Source organism: Amblyomma maculatum, chromosome 3 (assembly GCF_055883805.1).
Source record: "Amblyomma maculatum isolate TAMU_Amacu chromosome 3, ASM5588380v1, whole genome shotgun sequence".
Classification (NCBI taxonomy): domain Eukaryota; kingdom Metazoa; phylum Arthropoda; class Arachnida; order Ixodida; family Ixodidae; genus Amblyomma; species Amblyomma maculatum.
Window position 1 is genome coordinate 66,671,275 of NC_139346.1, and position 20,194 is coordinate 66,691,468.

The window sequence follows — 20,194 nt, forward strand, 5'->3', positions numbered from 1 at the left end:
CAGTGGCCTGTTTCGCTACGCGCCGAACGGTTTGCCCTGAATGCGGTCGAGCGCATGAGGCGAGCCCCTGACACTGCTGCCATCTTCGAACGGCTTCACAATGCCCCTCATTCTAAAATGGGTCGCATAGCTGACACGTTCAACACTGAGATCGCGGACCCCCCTCCACAGTTCTCCCTGAGGCCTCCCCCTCACTCTCGCCCACCACTCCAAATCAAACTCAAAGTGAGCGGAATACGGTCCAAACAGAACACACCCATGTGTGCAATGCGACAAGAGTCCGCCGCCCTATTAGACGAGGAACTGCACGGCAGACTCCTAATCTACACCGACGGCTCGGTGGCACGGGATGGGACTGCCGCAACAGCTGCTTGCTTTGTTCCTGCCACCTGCTCAAGTACTGTCTGCCGACTCCCTTTCGGAGCCTCCTCCACAACAGCTGAGCTAGCGGCACTCCACCTGGCCGCGGACTTCCTCCTTAGCAGCTCTAATGTCGCCGCTGCTGCCATTTTATGCGACTCCAAACCAGCCTTGCAGCTCCTACGCAAGCCTGAGTACAACATACCTGTTGTACAATCCCTAAGCAACAAGCTCAGAGCGGTCGAGGACAGAGGTACAAACCTCGTTCTACAATGGCTCCCTGCCCATGTCGGCATCCCAGGCAACGAACGGGCTGATGCCCTGGCCAAGAGTGCCCACACTGGCGATCCACCTGTCTGTAATTCCATCACCAAATTTGATGTGGCCAGAGCACGAATTCTACAACGGACACTTGCCGCCCACCCAGACGCCCGCGTCGCAGCCGGCAAGGCTCCACGTACAATCAAGTTTGCCGACTTCACGGCTCCCCAGCGCGCAACCCTCCTTAGAATGCGCATCGGCTGTGTTTGGACAGCGGAGCGACTCCACCGCCTTCGCCGCACCGGACTTCCGTCATGCAGTGACTGTGGTGCTGTGGAGTCTCTCGATCACCTACTTGTGTATTGTCCGGCCTACGATGGGCAAAGACTTGAACTCTGTGCCGCCTATCGCAAGTTGGGGTTCCCGTCAGCTACCTGCGCCGACCTGCTGTTCCCACGCGGCCCCCGTCATAAAGTCCAGCGTGCGTTCTTTGCACTTGTGGACTACCTGGAGTCCACCAACCTTATCACGCGCCTATGACATTTTGGCGCTTCGCCTCACCTGTGCCACAGTGCATATGTGTTCTGTGTTCAATCTGTGGCTACCTCGCCTTGTGCTGTGCGCGTAAGTTTGCGTTCCTCTCCGTGCGCTCATGTTGTGATCTCACTGACTGTGCCTTTGCACATTATCCCCTTGCCGACTCGTTACTGTGTTCACTGGCTGTGTTGTGTCTGTGCTCACTTCAGACAATGTGCCTCCGTGTGTTGTGCCGTCCCTCACCATCCTTTTGTTCCCTGTGTCCAAGTGTGACTTACTGACTGTGCCTTCGCACATTATCCCCTTGCTGACTCGTTACTGTGTTCAGTGGCTGTGTTGCTCTGTGCTCACAAACATCTGTGCCTCCAAGTGTTGTGCCCAAACTGTGACCGCAATCTCGCTAGTGACTCCTCTGCGGGACCTTGTGCCATCATAGGTACGAACCCCTCCGCCAGCACCGCTCTTCCGGGCGCTGCTCTCGTATCGTCCGCCCATGCAACAATGGGCCGACTTTCAACGATCCCCGTCTTCAAGCCTCGCGCTATGCCGACACTCATGGATCACTATTCTCTTGCCCTTTCCCTTCCTTCCTTACCACCGTTCCAGTCATCCTCCCTCCCCTTTACCCTCCTCCCCCTTAAATCGGCGCAACGGCGGTGATCCCTCATACCTGAGGAGACAGTTGAACGCGCCGATCCCCCTTTCCATCTTCCTCATAAGAACCACTTCTTCTTCAGTGCTGCTGCGAAAAAAAAAAACGGAAAGGTAGGTGCGAGGAAGATTGCTGCTATCCTAAGGAGAGCAAACTTAAACGGTTGCGAAAAGAAAGCAGAAAGCATGTGTTCCAGTGCTGCTGCGAAAAAAAAAACGGAAAGATAGGTGCGAGAAAGATTGCTGCCATCGTAAGGAGAGCAAACTTAAACGGTTGCGAAATGAAAGCAGAAAGCATGTGTTCCAGTGCTGCTGCGGAAAAAGACGGAGAGGTAGGTGCGAGAAAGATTGCTGCCATCGTAAGCAGAGCAAACTTAAACGGTTGCGAAAAGAAAGCAGAAAGCATGTGTTTCAGTGCTGCTGCGAAAAAAAAAACGGCAAGGTAGGTGCGAGAAAGATTGCTGCCATCGTAAGGAGAGGAAACTTAAACGGTTGCGAAAAGAAAGCAGAAAGCATGTGTTCCAGTGCTGCTGCGAAAAAAAACGGAGAGGTAGGTGCGTGAAAGATTGCTGCCATCGTAAGGAGAGCAAACTTAAACGGTTGCGAAAAGAAAGCAGAAAGCATGTGTTCCAGTGCTGCTGCGAAAAAAAACGGAAAGGTAGGAGCGAGAAAGATTGCTGCTATCGTAAGGAGAGCAAACTTAAACGGTTGCGAAAAGAAAGCAGAAAGCATGTGTTCCAGTGCTGCTGCGAAAAAAAACGGAAAGGTAGGTGCGAGAAAGATTGCTGCTATCGTAAGGAGAGCAAACTTAAACGGTTGCGAAAAGAAAGCAGAAAGCATGTGTTCCAGTGCTGCTGCGAAAAAAAACGGAAAGGTAGGAGCGAGAAAGATTGCTGCTATCGTAAGGAGAGCAAACTTAAACGGTTGCGAAAAGAAACCAGAAAGCATGTTTTCCAGTGCTGCTGCGAAAAAAAAACCGGAAAGGTAGGTGCGAGAAAGATTGCTGCCATCGTAAGGCGAGCAAACTTAAACGGTTGCGAAAAGAAAGCAGAAAGCATGTGTTCCAGTGCTGCTGCGAAAAAAAAAAACGGAAAGGTAGGTGCGAGGAAGATTGCTGCTATCGTAAGGAGAGCAAACTTAAACGGTTGCGAAAAGAAAGCAGAAAGCATGTGTTCCAGTGCTGCTGCGAAAAAAAAAAACGGCGAGGTAGGTGCGTGAAAGATTGCTGCTATCGTAAGGAGAGCAAACTTAAACGGTTGCGAAAAGAAACCAGAAAGCATGTGTTCCAGTGCTGCTGCGAAAAAAAAACGGAAAGGTAGGTGTGAGAAAGATTGCTGCCATCGTAAGGAGAGGAAACTTAAACGGTTGCGAAAAGAAAGCAGAAAGCATGTGTTCCAGTGCTGCTGCGAAAAAAAAAACGGAAAGCTAGGTGCGAGGAAGATTGCTGCTATCGTAAGGAGAGCAAACTAAACGGTTGCGAAAAGAAAGAAGAAAGCATGTGTTCCAGTGCTGCTGCGAAAAAAAAACGGAGAGGCAGGTGCGAGAAAGATTGCTGCCATCGTAAGGAGAGCAAACTTAAACGGTTGCGAAAAGAAAGCAGAAAGCATGTGTTCATGTGCTGCTGCGAAAAAAAAATGGAAAGGTAGGTGCGAGAAAGATTGCTGCTATCGTAAAGAGAGCAAACTTAAATGGTTGCGAAAAGAAAGCAGAAAGCATGTGTTCCAGTGCTGCTGCGAAAAAAACGGAAAGGTAGGTGCGAGAACGATTGCTGCTATCGTAAGGAGAGCAATCTTAAACGGTTGCGAAAAGAAAGCCGAAAGCATGTGTTCCAATGATGCTGCGAAAAAAAACGGAGAGGTAGGTGCGTGAAAGATTGCTGCCATCGTAAGGAGAGCAAACTTAAACGGTTGCGAAAAGAAAGCAGAAAGCATGTGTTCCAGTGCTGCTGCGAAAAAAAAGAACGGAAAGGTAGGTGCGAGGAAGATTGCTGCTATCGTAAGGAGAGCAAACTTAAACGGTTGCGAAAAGAAAACAGAAAGCATGTTTTCCAGTGCTGCTGTGAAAAAAAAAACCGGAAAGGTAGGTGCGTGAAAGATTGCTGCCATCGTAAGGCGAGCAAACTTAAACGGTTGCGAAAAGAAAGCAGAAAGCATGTGTTCCAGTGCTGCTGCGAAAAAAAAAAACGGAAAGGTAGGTGCGAGGAAGATTGCTGCTATCGTAAGGAGAGCAAACTTAAACGGTTGCGAAAAGAAAGCAGAAAGCATGTGTTCCAGTGCTGCTGCGAAAAAAAAAAACGGCGAGGTAGGTGCGTGAAAGATTGCTGCTATCGTAAGGAGAGCAAACTTAAACGGTTGCGAAAAGAAACCAGAAAGCATGTGTTCCAGTGCTGCTGCGAAAAAAAAACGGAAAGGTAGGTGTGAGAAAGATTGCTGCCATCGTAAGGAGAGGAAACTTAAACGGTTGCGAAAAGAAAGCAGAAAGCATGTGTTCCAGTGCTGCTGCGAAAAAAAAAACGGAAAGCTAGGTGCGAGGAAGATTGCTGCTATCGTAAGGAGAGCAAACTAAACGGTTGCGAAAAGAAAGAAGAAAGCATGTGTTCCAGTGCTGCTGCGAAAAAAAAACGGAGAGGCAGGTGCGAGAAAGATTGCTGCCATCGTAAGGAGAGCAAACTTAAACGGTTGCGAAAAGAAAGCAGAAAGCATGTGTTCATGTGCTGCTGCGAAAAAAAAATGGAAAGGTAGGTGCGAGAAAGATTGCTGCTATCGTAAAGAGAGCAAACTTAAATGGTTGCGAAAAGAAAGCAGAAAGCATGTGTTCCAGTGCTGCTGCGAAAAAAACGGAAAGGTAGGTGCGAGAACGATTGCTGCTATCGTAAGGAGAGCAATCTTAAACGGTTGCGAAAAGAAAGCCGAAAGCATGTGTTCCAATGATGCTGCGAAAAAAAACGGAGAGGTAGGTGCGTGAAAGATTGCTGCCATCGTAAGGAGAGCAAACTTAAACGGTTGCGAAAAGAAAGCAGAAAGCATGTGTTCCAGTGCTGCTGCGAAAAAAAAGAACGGAAAGGTAGGTGCGAGGAAGATTGCTGCTATCGTAAGGAGAGCAAACTTAAACGGTTGCGAAAAGAAAACAGAAAGCATGTTTTCCAGTGCTGCTGTGAAAAAAAAAAACCGGAAAGGTAGGTGCGTGAAAGATTGCTGCTATCGTAAGGAGAGCAAACCTAAACGGTTGCGAAAAGAAAGCAGAAAGCATGTGTTCCAGTGCTGCTGCGAAAAAAAACGGAAAGGTAGGAGCGAGAAAGATTGCTGCTATCGTAAGGAGAGCAAACTTAAACGGTTGCGAAAAGAAACCAGAAAGCATGTTTTCCAGTGCTGCTGCGAAAAAAAAAACCGAAAGGTAGGTGCGAGAAAGATTGCTGCTATCGTAAGGAGAGCAAACTTAAACGATTGCGAAAACAAAGCAGAAAGCATGTGTTCCAGTGCTGCTGCGAAAAAAAAACGGAAAGGTAGGTGCGAGAAAGATTGCTGCCATCATAAGAAGAGCCAACTTGAATGGTTGCGAAAAGAAAGCAGAAAGCATGTGTTCCAGTGCTGCTGCGAAAAAAAACGGAAAGGTAGGTGCGAGAAAGATTGCTGCCATCGTAAGGAGAGCAAATTTAAACGGTTGCGAAAAGAAAGCAGAAAGCATGTGTTCCAGTGCTGCTGCAAAAAAAAAACTGAAAGGTAGGTGCGAGAACGATTGCTGCCATCGTAAGGAGAGCAAACTTAAACAGTTGCGAAAAGAAAGCAGAAAGCATGTGTTCCAGTGCTGCTGCGAAAAAAAAACCGGAAAGGTAGGTGCGAGAAAGATTGCTGCCATCGTAAGGCGAGCAAACTTAAACGGTTGCGAAAAGAAAGCAGAAAGCATGTGTTCCAGTGCTGCTGCGAAAAAAAAAACGGAAAGGTAGGTGCGAGGAAGATTGCTGCTATCGTAAGGAGAGCAAACTTAAACGGTTGCGAAAAGAAAGCAGAAAGCATGTGTTCCAGTGCTGCTGCGAAAAAAAAAACGGAAAGGTAGGTGCGAGGAAGATTGCTGCTATCGTAAGGAGAGCAAACTTAAACGGTTGCGAAACGAAAACAGAAAGCATGTGTTCCAGTGCTGCTGCGAAAAAAATAACCGGAAAGGTAGGTGCGAGAAAGATTGCTGCCATCGTAAGGAGAGCAAACTTAAACGGTTGCGAAAAGAAAGCAGAAAGCATGTGTTCCAGTGCTGCTGCGAAAAAAAAAAACGGAAAGGTAGGTGCGAGGAAGATTGCTGCTATCCTAAGGAGAGCAAACTTAAACGGTTGCGAAAAGAAAGCAGAAAGCATGTGTTCCAGTGCTGCTGCGAAAAAAAAAACGGAAAGATAGGTGCGAGAAAGATTGCTGCCATCGTAAGGAGAGCAAACTTAAACGGTTGCGAAATGAAAGCAGAAAGCATGTGTTCCAGTGCTGCTGCGGAAAAAGACGGAGAGGTAGGTGCGAGAAAGATTGCTGCCATCGTAAGCAGAGCAAACTTAAACGGTTGCGAAAAGAAAGCAGAAAGCATGTGTTTCAGTGCTGCTGCGAAAAAAAAAACGGCAAAGTTGGTGCGAGAAAGATTGCTGCCATCGTAAGGAGAGGAAACTTAAACGGTTGCGAAAAGAAAGCAGAAAGCATGTGTTCCAGTGCTGCTGCGAAAAAAAACGGAGAGGTAGGTGCGTGAAAGATTGCTGCCATCGTAAGGAGAGCAAACTTAAACGGTTGCGAAAAGAAAGCAGAAAGCATGTGTTCCAGTGCTGCTGCGAAAAAAAACGGAAAGGTAGGAGCGAGAAAGATTGCTGCTATCGTAAGGAGAGCAAACTTAAACGGTTGCGAAAAGAAAGCAGAAAGCATGTGTTCCAGTGCTGCTGCGAAAAAAAACGGAAAGGTAGGTGCGAGAAAGATTGCTGCTATCGTAAGGAGAGCAAACTTAAACGGTTGCGAAAAGAAAGCAGAAAGCATGTGTTCCAGTGCTGCTGCGAAAAAAAACGGAAAGGTAGGAGCGAGAAAGATTGCTGCTATCGTAAGGAGAGCAAACTTAAACGGTTGCGAAAAGAAACCAGAAAGCATGTTTTCCAGTGCTGCTGCGAAAAAAAAACCGGAAAGGTAGGTGCGAGAAAGATTGCTGCCATCGTAAGGCGAGCAAACTTAAACGGTTGCGAAAAGAAAGCAGAAAGCATGTGTTCCAGTGCTGCTGCGAAAAAAAAAACGGAAAGGTAGGTGCGAGGAAGATTGCTGCTATCGTAAGGAGAGCAAACTTAAACGGTTGCGAAAAGAAAGCAGAAAGCATGTGTTCCAGTGCTGCTGCGAAAAAAAAAAACGGCGAGGTAGGTGCGTGAAAGATTGCTGCTATCGTAAGGAGAGCAAACTTAAACGGTTGCGAAAAGAAACCAGAAAGCATGTGTTCCAGTGCTGCTGCGAAAAAAAACCGAAAGGTAGGTGTTAGAAAGATTGCTGCTATCGTAAGGAGAGCAAACTTAAACGATTGCGAAAACAAAGCAGAAAGCATGTGTTCCAGTGCTGCTGCGAAAAAAAACGGAAAGGTAGGTGCGAGAAAGATTGCTGCCATCGTAAGGAGAGCAAACTTAAACGGTTGCGAAAAGAAAGCAGAAAGCATGTGTTCCAGTGCTGCTGCAAAAAAAAACTGAAAGGTAGGTGCGAGAACGATTGCTGCCATCGTAAGGAGAGCAAACTTAAACAGTTGCGAAAAGAAAGCAGGAAGCATGTGTTACAGTGCTGCTGCGAAAAAAATAACCGGAAAGGTAGGTGCGAGAAAGATTGCTGCCATCGTAAGCAGAGCAAACTTAAACGGTTGCGAAAAGAAAGCAGAAAGCATGTGTTTCAGTGCTGCTGCGAAAAAAAACGGAAAGGTAGGTGTGAGAAAGATTTCTGCCATCGTAAGGAGAGGAAACTTAAACGGTTGCGAAAAGAAAGCAGAAAGCATGTGTTCCAGTGCTGCTGCGAAAAAAAAAAACGGAAAGCTAGGTGCGAGGAAGATTGCTGCTATCGTAAGGAGAGCAAACTAAATGGTTGCGAAAAGAAAGAAGAAAGCATGTGTTCCAGTGCTGCTGCGAAAAAAAAACGGAGAGGCAGGTGCGAGAAAGATTGCTGCCATCGTAAGGAGAGCAAACTTAAACGGTTGCGAAAAGAAAGCAGAAATCATGTGTTCCAGTGTGCTGCGAAAAAAAAACGGAAAGGTAGGTGCGAGAAAGATTGCTGCTATCGTAAAGAGAGCAAACTTAAATGGTTGCGAAAAGAAAGCAGAAAGCATGTGTTCCAGTGCTGCTGCGAAAAAAAACGGAAAGGTAGGTGCGAGAACGATTGCTGCTATCGTAAGGAGAGCAATCTTAAACGGTTGCGAAAAGAAAGCCGAAAGCATGTGTTCCAGTGATGCTGCGAAAAAAAACGGAGAGGTAGGTGCGTGAAAGATTGCTGCCATCGTAAGGAGAGCAAACTTAAACGGTTGCGAAAAGAAAGCAGAAAGCATGTGTTTCAGTGCTGCTGCGAAAAAAAAAAACGGCAAGGTAGGTGCGAGAAAGATTGCTGCCATCGTAAGGAGAGGAAACTTAAACGGTTGCGAAAAGAAAGCAGAAAGCATGTGTTCCAGTGCTGCTGCGAAAAAAAACGGAGAGGTAGGTGCGAGAAAGATTGCTGCCATCGTAAGGCGAGCAAACTTAAACGGTTGCGAAAAGAAAGCAGAAAGCATGTGTTCCAGTGCTGCTGCGAAAAAAAAAACGGAAAGGTAGGTGCGAGGAAGATTGCTGCTATCGTAAGGAGAGCAAACTTAAACGGTTGCGAAAAGAAAGCAGAAAGCATGTGTTCCAGTGCTGCTGCGAAAAAAAAAAACGGAAAGGTAGGTGCGAGGAAGATTGCTGCTATCGTAAGGAGAGCAAACTTAAACGGTTGCGAAACGAAAACAGAAAGCATGTGTTCCAGTGCTGCTGCGAAAAAAATAACCGGAAAGGTAGGTGCGAGAAAGATTGCTGCCATCGTAAGGAGAGCAAACTTAAACGGTTGCGAAAAGAAAGCAGAAAGCATGTGTTCCAGTGCTGCTGCGAAAAAAAAAACGGAAAGGTAGGTGCGAGGAAGATTGCTGCTATCCTAAGGAGAGCAAACTTAAACGGTTGCGAAAAGAAAGCAGAAAGCATGTGTTCCAGTGCTGCTGCGAAAAAAAAAACGGAAAGATAGGTGCGAGAAAGATTGCTGCCATCGTAAGGAGAGCAAACTTAAACGGTTGCGAAATGAAAGCAGAAAGCATGTGTTCCAGTGCTGCTGCGGAAAAAGACGGAGAGGTAGGTGCGAGAAAGATTGCTGCCATCGTAAGCAGAGCAAACTTAAACGGTTGCGAAAAGAAAGCAGAAAGCATGTGTTTCAGTGCTGCTGCGAAAAAAAAAACGGCAAGGTAGGTGCGAGAAAGATTGCTGCCATCGTAAGGAGAGGAAACTTAAACGGTTGCGAAAAGAAATCAGAAAGCATGTGTTCCAGTGCTGCTGCGAAAAAAAACGGAGAGGTAGGTGCGTGAAAGATTGCTGCCATCGTAAGGAGAGCAAACTTAAACGGTTGCGAAAAGAAAGCAGAAAGCATGTGTTCCAGTGCTGCTGCGAAAAAAAACGGAAAGGTAGGAGCGAGAAAGATTGCTGCTATCGTAAGGAGAGCAAACTTAAACGGTTGCGAAAAGAAAGCAGAAAGCATGTGTTCCAGTGCTGCTGCGAAAAAAAAACGGAAAGGTAGGTGCGAGAAAGATTGCTGCTATCGTAAGGAGAGCAAACTTAAACGGTTGCGAAAAGAAAGCAGAAAGCATGTGTTCCAGTGCTGCTGCGAAAAAAAACGGAAAGGTAGGAGCGAGAAAGATTGCTGCTATCGTAAGGAGAGCAAACTTAAACGGTTGCGAAAAGAAACCAGAAAGCATGTTTTCCAGTGCTGCTGCGAAAAAAAAACCGGAAAGGTAGGTGCGAGAAAGATTGCTGCCATCGTAAGGCGAGCAAACTTAAACGGTTGCGAAAAGAAAGCAGAAAGCATGTGTTCCAGTGCTGCTGCGAAAAAAAAAACGGAAAGGTAGGTGCGAGGAAGATTGCTGCTATCGTAAGGAGAGCAAACTTAAACGGTTGCGAAAAGAAAGCAGAAAGCATGTGTTCCAGTGCTGCTGCGAAAAAAAAAAACGGCGAGGTAGGTGCGTGAAAGATTGCTGCTATCGTAAGGAGAGCAAACTTAAACGGTTGCGAAAAGAAACCAGAAAGCATGTGTTCCAGTGCTGCTGCGAAAAAAAACCGAAAGGTAGGTGTTAGAAAGATTGCTGCTATCGTAAGGAGAGCAAACTTAAACGATTGCGAAAACAAAGCAGAAAGCATGTGTTCCAGTGCTGCTGCGAAAAAAAACGGAAAGGTAGGTGCGAGAAAGATTGCTGCCATCATAAGAAGAGCCAACTTGAATGGTTGCGAAAAGAAAGCAGAAAGCATGTGTTCCAGTGCTGCTGCGAAAAAAAAACGGAAAGGTAGGTGCGAGAAAGATTGCTGCCATCGTAAGGAGAGCAAACTTAAACGGTTGCGAAAAGAAAGCAGAAAGCATGTGTTCCAGTGCTGCTGCAAAAAAAAACTGAAAGGTAGGTGCGAGAACGATTGCTGCCATCGTAAGGAGAGCAAACTTAAACAGTTGCGAAAAGAAAGCAGGAAGCATGTGTTACAGTGCTGCTGCGAAAAAAATAACCGGAAAGGTAGGTGCGAGAAAGATTGCTGCCATCGTAAGCAGAGCAAACTTAAACGGTTGCGAAAAGAAAGCAGAAAGCATGTGTTTCAGTGCTGCTGCGAAAAAAAACGGAAAGGTAGGTGTGAGAAAGATTGCTGCCATCGTAAGGAGAGGAAACTTAAACGGTTGCGAAAAGAAAGCAGAAAGCATGTGTTCCAGTGCTGCTGCGAAAAAAAAAAACGGAAAGCTAGGTGCGAGGAAGATTGCTGCTATCGTAAGGAGAGCAAACTAAATGGTTGCGAAAAGAAAGAAGAAAGCATGTGTTCCAGTGCTGCTGCGAAAAAAAAACGGAGAGGCAGGTGCGAGAAAGATTGCTGCCATCGTAAGGAGAGCAAACTTAAACGGTTGCGAAAAGAAAGCAGAAATCATGTGTTCCAGTGCTGCTGCGAAAAAAAAACGGAAAGGTAGGTGCGAGAAAGATTGCTGCTATCGTAAAGAGAGCAAACTTAAATGGTTGCGAAAAGAAAGCAGAAAGCATGTGTTCCAGTGCTGCTGCGAAAAAAAACGGAAAGGTAGGTGCGAGAACGATTGCTGCTATCGTAAGGAGAGCAATCTTAAACGGTTGCGAAAAGAAAGCCGAAAGCATGTGTTCCAGTGATGCTGCGAAAAAAAACGGAGAGGTAGGTGCGTGAAAGATTGCTGCCATCGTAAGGAGAGCAAACTTAAACGGTTGCGAAAAGAAAGCAGAAAGCATGTGTTCCAGTGCTGCTGCGAAAAAAAAACGGAAAGGTAGGTGCGAGGAAGATTGCTGCTATCGTAAGGAGAGCAAACTTAAACGGTTGCGAAAAGAAAACAGAAAGCATGTTTTCCAGTGCTGCTGTGAAAAAAAAAAACCGGAAAGGTAGGTGCGTGAAAGATTGCTGCTATCGTAAGGAGAGCAAACCTAAACGGTTGCGAAAAGAAAGCAGAAAGCATGTGTTCCAGTGCTGCTGCGAAAAAAAACGGAAAGGTAGGAGCGAGAAAGATTGCTGCTATCGTAAGGAGAGCAAACTTAAACGGTTGCGAAAAGAAACCAGAAAGCATGTTTTCCAGTGCTGCTGCGAAAAAAAAAACGGCGAGGTAGGTGCGTGAAAGATTGCTGCTATCGTAAGGAGAGCAAACTTAAACGGTTGCGAAAAGAAACCAGAAAGCATGTGTTCCAGTGCTGCTGCGAAAAAAAAACCGTAAGGTAGGTATTAGAAAGATTGCTGCTATCGTAAGGAGAGCAAACTTAAACGATTGCGAAAACAAAGCAGAAAGCATGTGTTCCAGTGCTGCTGCGAAAAAAAACGGAAAGGTAGGTGCGAGAAAGATTTCTGCCATCCATCATAAGAAGAGCCAACTTGAATGGTTGCGAAAAGAAAGCAGAAAGCATGTGTTCCAGTGCTGCTGCGAAAAAAAACGGAAAGGTAGGTGCGAGAAAGATTGCTGCCATCGTAAGGAGAGCAAACTTAAACGGTTGCGAAAAGAAAGCAGAAAGCATGTGTTCCAGTGCTGCTGCAAAAAAAAAACTGAAAGGTAGGTGCGAGAACGATTGCTGCCATCGTAAGGAGAGCAAACTTAAACAGTTGCGAAAAGAAAGCAGAAAGCATGTGTTCCAGTGCTGCTGCGAAAAAAAAACCGGAAAGGTAGGTGCGAGAAAGATTGCTGCCATCGTAAGGCGAGCAAACTTAAACGGTTGCGAAAAGAAAGCAGAAAGCATGTGTTCCAGTGCTGCTGCGAAAAAAAAAACGGAAAGGTAGGTGCGAGGAAGATTGCTGCTATCGTAAGGAGAGCAAACTTAAACGGTTGCGAAAAGAAAGCAGAAAGCATGTGTTCCAGTGCTGCTGCGAAAAAAAAACGGAAAGGTAGGTGCGAGGAAGATTGCTGCTATCGTAAGGAGAGCAAACTTAAACGGTTGCGAAACGAAAACAGAAAGCATGTGTTCCAGTGCTGCTGCGAAAAAAATAACCGGAAAGGTAGGTGCGAGAAAGATTGCTGCCATCGTAAGGAGAGCAAACTTAAACGGTTGCGAAAAGAAAGCAGAAAGCATGTGTTCCAGTGCTGCTGCGAAAAAAAAAACGGAAAGGTAGGTGCGAGGAAGATTGCTGCTATCTTAAGGAGAGCAAACTTAAACGGTTGCGAAAAGAAAGCAGAAAGCATGTGTTCCAGTGCTGCTGCGAAAAAAAAACGGAAAGATAGGTGCGAGAAAGATTGCTGCCATCGTAAGGAGAGCAAACTTAAACGGTTGCGAAATGAAAGCAGAAAGCATGTGTTCCAGTGCTGCTGCGGAAGAAGACGGAGAGGTAGGTGCGAGAAAGATTGCTGCCATCGTAAGCAGAGCAAACTTAAACGGTTGCGAAAAGAAAGCAGAAAGCATGTGTTTCAGTGCTGCTGCGAAAAAAAAAAACGGCAAGGTAGGTGCGAGAAAGATTGCTCCCATCGTAAGGAGAGGAAACTTAAACGGTTGCGTAAAGAAAGCAGAAAGCATGTGTTCCAGTGCTGCTGCGAAAAAAAACGGAGAGGTAGGTGCGTGAAAGATTGCTGCCATCGTAACGAGAGCAAACTTAAACGGTTGCGAAAAGAAAGCAGAAAGCATGTGTTCCAGTGCTGCTGCGAAAAAAAACGGAAAGGTAGGAGCGAGAAAGATTGCTGCTATCGTAAGGAGAGCAAACTTAAACGGTTGCGAAAAGAAAGCAGAAAGCATGTGTTCCAGTGCTGCTGCGAAAAAAAAACCGGAAAGGTAGGTGCGAGAAAGATTGCTGCCATCGTAAGGAGAGCAAACTTAAACGGTTGCGAAAAAAAAGCAGAAAGCATGTGTTCCAGTGCTGCAGCTAAAAAAAAAACGGAAAGGTAGGTGCGAGGAAGATTGCTGCTATCGTAAGGAAAGCAAACTTAAACGGTTGCGAAAAGAAAGCAGAAAGCATGTGTTCCAGTGCTGCTGCGAAAAAAAACGGAAAGGTAGGTGCGAGAAAGATTGCTGCTATCGTAAGCAGAGCAAACTTAAAAGATTGCGAAAAGAAAACAGAAAGCATGTGTTCCAGTGCTGCTGCGAAAAAAAACGGAAAGGTAGGTGCGAGAAAGATTGCTGCCATCGTAAGGAGAGCGAACTTAAATGGTTGCGAAAAGAAAGCAGAAAGCATGTGTTCCAGTGCTGCTGCGAAAAAAAAACGGAAAGGTAGGAGCGAGAAAGATTGCTGCTATCGTAAGGAGAGCAAACTTAAACGGTTGCGAAAAGAAACCAGAAAGCATGTTTTCCAGTGCTGCTGCGAAAAAAAAAACCGAAAGGTAGGTGCGAGAAAGATTGCTGCTATCGTAAGGAGAGCAAACTTAAACGGTTGCGAAAAGAAAGCAGAAAGCATGTGTTCCAGTGCTGCTGCGAAAAAAAACGGAAAGATAGGTGCGAGAAAGATTGCTGCCATCGTAAGCAGAGCAAACTTAAACGGTTGCGAAAAGAAAGCAGAAAGCATGTGTTCCAGTGCTGCTGCGAAAAAAAACGGAAAGGTAGGTGCGAGAAACATTGCTGCTATCGTAAGGAGAGCAAACTTAAAAGATTGCGAAAAGAAAACAGAAAGCATGTGTTCCAATGCTGCTGCGAAAAAAAAAACGGAAAGGTAGGTGCGAGAAAGATTGCTGCCATCGTAAGGAGAGCGAACTTAAACGGTTGCGAAAAGAAAGCAGAAAGCATGTGTTCCAGTGCTGCTGCGAAAAATAAAAAACGGAAAGGTAGGTGCGAGAAAGATTGCTGCCATCGTAAGGAGAGCAAACTTAAACGGTTGCGAAAAGAAAGCAGAAAGCATGTGTTCCAGTGCTGCAGCTAAAAAAAAACGGAAAGGTAGGTGCGAGGAAGATTGCTGCTATCGTAAGGAAAGCAAACTTAAACGGTTGCGAAAAGAAAGCAGAAAGCATGTGTTCCAGTGCTGCTGCGAAAAAAAACGGAAAGGTAGGTGCGAGAAAGATTGCTGCTATCGTAAGCAGAGCAAACTTAAAAGATTGCGAAAAGAAAACAGAAAGCATGTGTTCCAGTGCTGCTGCGAAAAAAAACGGAAAGGTAGGTGCGAGAAAGATTGCTGCCATCGTAAGGAGAGCGAACTTAAATGGTTGCGAAAAGAAAGCAGAAAGCATGTGTTCCAGTGCTGCTGCGAAAAAAAAACCGGAAAGGTAGGTGCGAGAAAGATTGCTGCCATCGTAAGGCGAGCGAACTTAAACGGTTGCGAAAAGAAAGCAGAAAGCATGTGTTCCAGTGCTGCTGCGAAAAAAAAAACGGAAAGGTAGGTGCGAGGAAGATTGCTGCTATCGTAAGGAGAGCAAACTTAAACGGTTGCGAAAAGAAAGCAGAAAGCATGTGTTCCAGTGCTGCTGCGAAAAAAAAAACGGAAAGGTAGGTGCGAGGAAGATTGCTGCTATCATAAGGAGAGCAAACTTAAACGGTTGCGAAACGAAAACAGAAAGCATGTGTTCCAGTGCTGCTGCGAAAAAAATAACCGGAAAGGTAGGTGCGAGAAAGATTGCTGCCATCGTAAGGAGAGCAAACTTAAACGGTTGCGAAAAGAAAACAGAAAGCATGTGTTCCAGTGCTGCTGCGAAAAAAAACGGAAAGGTAGGTGCGAGAAAGATTGCTGCCATCGTAAGGAGAGCGAACTTAAATGGTTGCGAAAAGAAAGCAGAAAGCATGTGTTCCAGTGCTGCTGCGAAAAAAAAACCGGAAAGGTAGGTGCGAGAAAGATTGCTGCCATCGTAAGGCGAGCGAACTTAAACGGTTGCGAAAAGAAAGCAGAAAGCATGTGTTCCAGTGCTGCTGCGAAAAAAAAAACGGAAAGGTAGGTGCGAGGAAGATTGCTGCTATCGTAAGGAGAGCAAACTTAAACGGTTGCGAAAAGAAAGCAGAAAGCATGTGTTCCAGTGCTGCTGCGAAAAAAAAAACGGAAAGGTAGGTGCGAGGAAGATTGCTGCTATCATAAGGAGAGCAAACTTAAACGGTTGCGAAACGAAAACAGAAAGCATGTGTTCCAGTGCTGCTGCGAAAAAAATAACCGGAAAGGTAGGTGCGAGAAAGATTGCTGCCATCGTAAGGAGAGCAAACTTAAACGGTTGCGAAAAGAAAGCAGAAAGCATGTGTTCCAGTGCTGCTGCGAAAAAAAAAACGGAAAGGTAGGTGCGAGGAAGATTGCTGCTATCTTAAGGAGAGCAAACTTAAACGGTTGCGAAAAGAAAGCAGAAAGCATGTGTTCCAGTGCTGCTGCGAAAAAAAAAACGGAAAGATAGGTGCGAGAAAGATTGCTGCCATCGTAAGGAGAGCAAACTTAAACGGTTGCGAAATGAAAGCAGAAAGCATGTGTTCCAGTGCTGCTGCGGAAAAAGACGGAGAGGTAGGTGCGAGAAAGATTGCTGCCATCGTAAGCAGAGCAAACTTAAACGGTTGCGAAAAGAAAGCAGAAAGCATGTGTTTCAGTGCTGCTGCGAAAAAAAAAACGGCAAGGTAGGTGCGTGAAAGATTGCTGCCATCGTAAGGAGAGCAAACTTAAACGGTTGCGAAAAGAAAGCAGAAAGCATGTGTTCCAGTGCTGCTGCGAAAAAAAACGGAAAGGTAGGAGCGAGAAAGATTGCTGCTATCGTAAGGAGAGCAAACTTAAACGGTTGCGAAAAGAAACCAGAAAGCATGTTTTCCAGTGCTGCTGCGAAAAAAAAACCGGAAAGGTAGGTGCGAGAAAGATTGCTGCCATCGTAAGGCGAGCAAACTTAAACGGTTGCGAAACGAAAGCAGAAAGCATGTGTTCCAGTGCTGCTGCTGCAAAAAAAAACGGAAAGGTAGGTGCGAGGAAGATTGCTGCTATCGTAAGGAGAGCAAACTTAAACGGTTGCGAAAAGAAAGCAGAAAGCATGTGTTCCAGTGCTGCTGCGAAAAAAAAACGGAAAGGTAGGTGCGAGGAAGATTGCTGCTATCGTAAGGAGAGCAAACTTAAACGGTTGCGAAAAGAAAGCAGAAAGCATGTGTTCCAGTGCTGCTGCGAAAAAAAAAACGGCGAGGTAGGTGCGTGAAAGATTGCTGCTATCGTAAGGAGAGCAAACTTAAACGGTTGCGAAAAGAAACCAGAAAGCATGTGTTCCAGTGCTGCTGCGAAAAAAAACCGAAAGGTAGGTATTAGAAAGATTGCTGCTATCGTAAGGAGAGCAAACTTAAACGATTGCGAAAACAAAGCAGAAAGCATGTGTTCCAGTGCTGCTGCGAAAAAAAATGGAAAGGTAGGTGCGAGAAAGATTGCTGCCATCATAAGAAGAGCCAACTTGAATGGTTGCGAAAAGAAAGCAGAAAGCATGTGTTCCAGTGCTGCTGCGAAAAAAAACGGAAAGGGAGGTGCGAGAAAGATTGCTGCCATCGTAAGGAGAGCAAACTTAAACGGTTGCGAAAAGAAAGCAGAAAGCATGTGTTCCAGTGCTGCTGCAAAAAAAAACTGAAAGGTAGGTGCGAGAACGATTGCTGCCATCGTAAGGAGAGCAAACTTAAACAGTTGCGAAAAGAAAGCAGAAAGCATGTGTTACAGTGCTGCTGCGAAAAAAATAACCGGAAAGGTAGGTGCGAGAAAGATTGCTGCCATCGTAAGCAGAGCAAACTTAAACGGTTGCGAAAAGAAAGCAGAAAGCATGTGTTTCAGTGCTGCTGCGAAAAAAAACGGAAAGGTAGGTGTGAGAAAGATTGCTGCCATCGTAAGGAGAGGAAACTTAAACGGTTGCGAAAAGAAAGCAGAAAGCATGTGTTCCAGTGCTGCTGCGAAAAAAAAAACGGAAAGCTAGGTGCGAGGAAGATTGCTGCTATCGTAAGGAGAGCAAACTAAACGGTTGCGAAAAGAAAGAAGAAAGCATGTGTTCCAGTGCTGCTGCGAAAAAAAACGGAGAGGCAGGTGCGAGAAAGATTGCTGCCATCGTAAGGAGAGCAAACTTAAACGGTTGCGAAAAGAAAGCAGAAAGCATGTGTTCCAGTGCTGCTGCGAAAAAAAACGGAAAGGTAGGTGCGAGAAAGATTGCTGCTATCGTAAAGAGAGCAAACTTAAATGGTTGCGAAAAGAAAGCAGAAAGCATGTGTTCCAGTGCTGCTGCGAAAAAAAACGGAAAGGTAGGTGCGAGAACGATTGCTGCTATCGTAAGGACAGCAATCTTAAACGGTTGCGAAAAGAAAGCCGAAAGCATGTGTTCCAGTGATGCTGCGAAAAAAAACGGAGAGGTAGGTGCGTGAAAGATTGCTGCCATCGTAAGGAGAGCAAACTTAAACGGTTGCGAAAAGAAAGCAGAAAGCATGTGTTCCAGTGCTGCTGCGAAAAAAAAAACGGAAAGGTAGGTGCGAGGAAGATTGCTGCTATCGTAAGGAGAGCAAACTTAAACGGTTGCGAAAAGAAAACAGAAAGCATGTTTTCCAGTGCTGCTGTGAAAAAAAAAACCGGAAAGGTAGGTGCGTGAAAGATTGCTGCTATCGTAAGGAGAGAAAACCTAAACGGTTGCGAAAAGAAAGCAGAAAGCATGTGTTCCAGTGCTGCTGCGAAAAAAAACGGAAAGGTAGGAGCGAGAAAGATTGCTGCTATCGTAAGGAGAGCAAACTTAAACGGTTGCGAAAAGAAACCAGAAAGCATGTTTTCCAGTGCTGCTGCGAAAAAAAAACCGAAAGGTAGGTGCGAGAAAGATTGCTGCTATCGTAAGGCGAGCAAACTTAAACGGTTGCGAAAAGAAAGCAGAAAGCATGTGTTCCAGTGCTGCTGCGAAAAAAAAAACGGAAAGGTAGGTGCGAGGAAGATTGCTGCTATCGTAAGGAGAGCAAACTTAAACGGTTGCGAAAAGAAAGCAGAAAGCATGTGTTCCAGTGCTGCTGCGAAAAAAAAACGGAAAGGTAGGTGCGAGGAAGATTGCTGCTATCGTAAGGAGAGCAAACTTAAACGGTTGCGAAAAGAAAGCAGAAAGCATGTGTTCCAGTGCTGCTGCGAAAAAAAAAAACGGCGAGGTAGGTGCGTGAAAGATTGCTGCTATCGTAAGGAGAGCAAACTTAAACGGTTGCGAAAAGAAACCAGAAAGCATGTGTTCCAGTGCTGCTGCGAAAAAAAAACCGAAAGGTAGGTATTAGAAAGATTGCTGCTATCGTAAGGAGAGCAAACTTAAACGATTGCGAAAACAAAGCAGAAAGCATGTGTTCCAGTGCTGCTGCGAAAAAAAACGGAAAGGTAGGTGCGAGAAAGATTGCTGCCATCATAAGAAGAGCCAACTTGAATGGTTGCGAAAAGAAAGCAGAAAGCATGTGTTCCAGTGCTGCTGCGAAAAAAAACGGAAAGGTAGGTGCGAGAAAGATTGCTGCCATCGTAAGGAGAGCAAACTTAAACGGTTGCGAAAAGAAAGCAGAAAGCATGTGTTCCAGTGCTGCTGCGAAAAAAAAACGGAAAGGTAGGTGCGAGAAAGATTGCTGCCATCGTAAGGAGAGCAAACTTAAACGGTTGCGAAAAGAAAGCAGAAAGCATGTGTTCCAGTGCTGCTGCGAAAAAAATAACCGGAAAGGTAGGTGCGAGAAAGATTGCTGCCATCGTAAGCAGAGCAAACTTAAACGGTTGCGAAAAGAAACCAGAAAGCATGTGTTTCAGTGCTGCTGCGAAAAAAAACGGAAAGGTAGGTGTGAGAAAGATTGCTGCCATCGTAAGGAGAGGAAACTTAAACGGTTGCGAAAAGAAAGCAGAAAGCATGTGTTCCAGTGCTGCTGCGAAAAAAAAACGGAAAGCTAGGTGCGAGGAAGATTGCTGCTATCGTAAGGAGAGCAAACTAAACGGTTGCGAAAAGAAAGAAGAAAGCATGTGTTCCAGTGCTGCTGCGAAAAAAAAAACGGAGAAGCAGGTGCGAGAAAGATTGCTGCCATCGTAAGGAGAGCAAACTTAAACGGTTGCGAAAAGAAAGCAGAAAGCATGTGTTTATGTGCTGCTGCGAAAAAAAAATGGAAAGGTAGGTGCGAGAAAGATTGCTGCTATCGTAAAGAGAGCAAACTTAAATGGTTGCGAAAAGAAAGCAGAAAGCATGTGTTCCAGTGCTGCTGCGAAAAAAAACGGAAAGGTAGGTGCGAGAACGATTGCTGCTATCGTAAGGAGAGCAATCTTAAACGGTTGCGAAAAGAAAGCCGAAAGCATGTGTTCCAGTGATGCTGCGAAAAAAAACGGAGAGGTAGGTGCGTGAAAGATTGCTGCCATCGTAAGGAGAGCAAACTTAAACGGTTGCGAAAAGAAGGCAGAAAGCATGTGTTCCAGTGCTGCTGCGAAAAAAAAAAACGGAAAGGTAGGTGCGAGGAAGATTGCTGCTATCGTAAGGAGAGCAAACTTAAACGGTTGCGAATAGAAAACAGAAAGCATGTTTTCCAGTGCTGCTGTGAAAAAAAAAAACCGGAAAGGTAGGTGCGTGAAAGATTGCTGCTATCGTAAGGAGAGCAAACCTAAACGGTTGCGAAAAGAAAGCAGAAAGCATGTGTTCCAGTGCTGCTGCGAAAAAAAACGGAAAGGTAGGAGCGAGAAAGATTGCTGCTATCGTAAGGAGAGCAAACTTAAACGGTTGCGAAAAGAAACCAGAAAGCATGTTTTCCAGTGCTGCTGCGAAAAAAAAAACCGAAAGGTAGGTGCGAGAAAGATTGCTGCTAT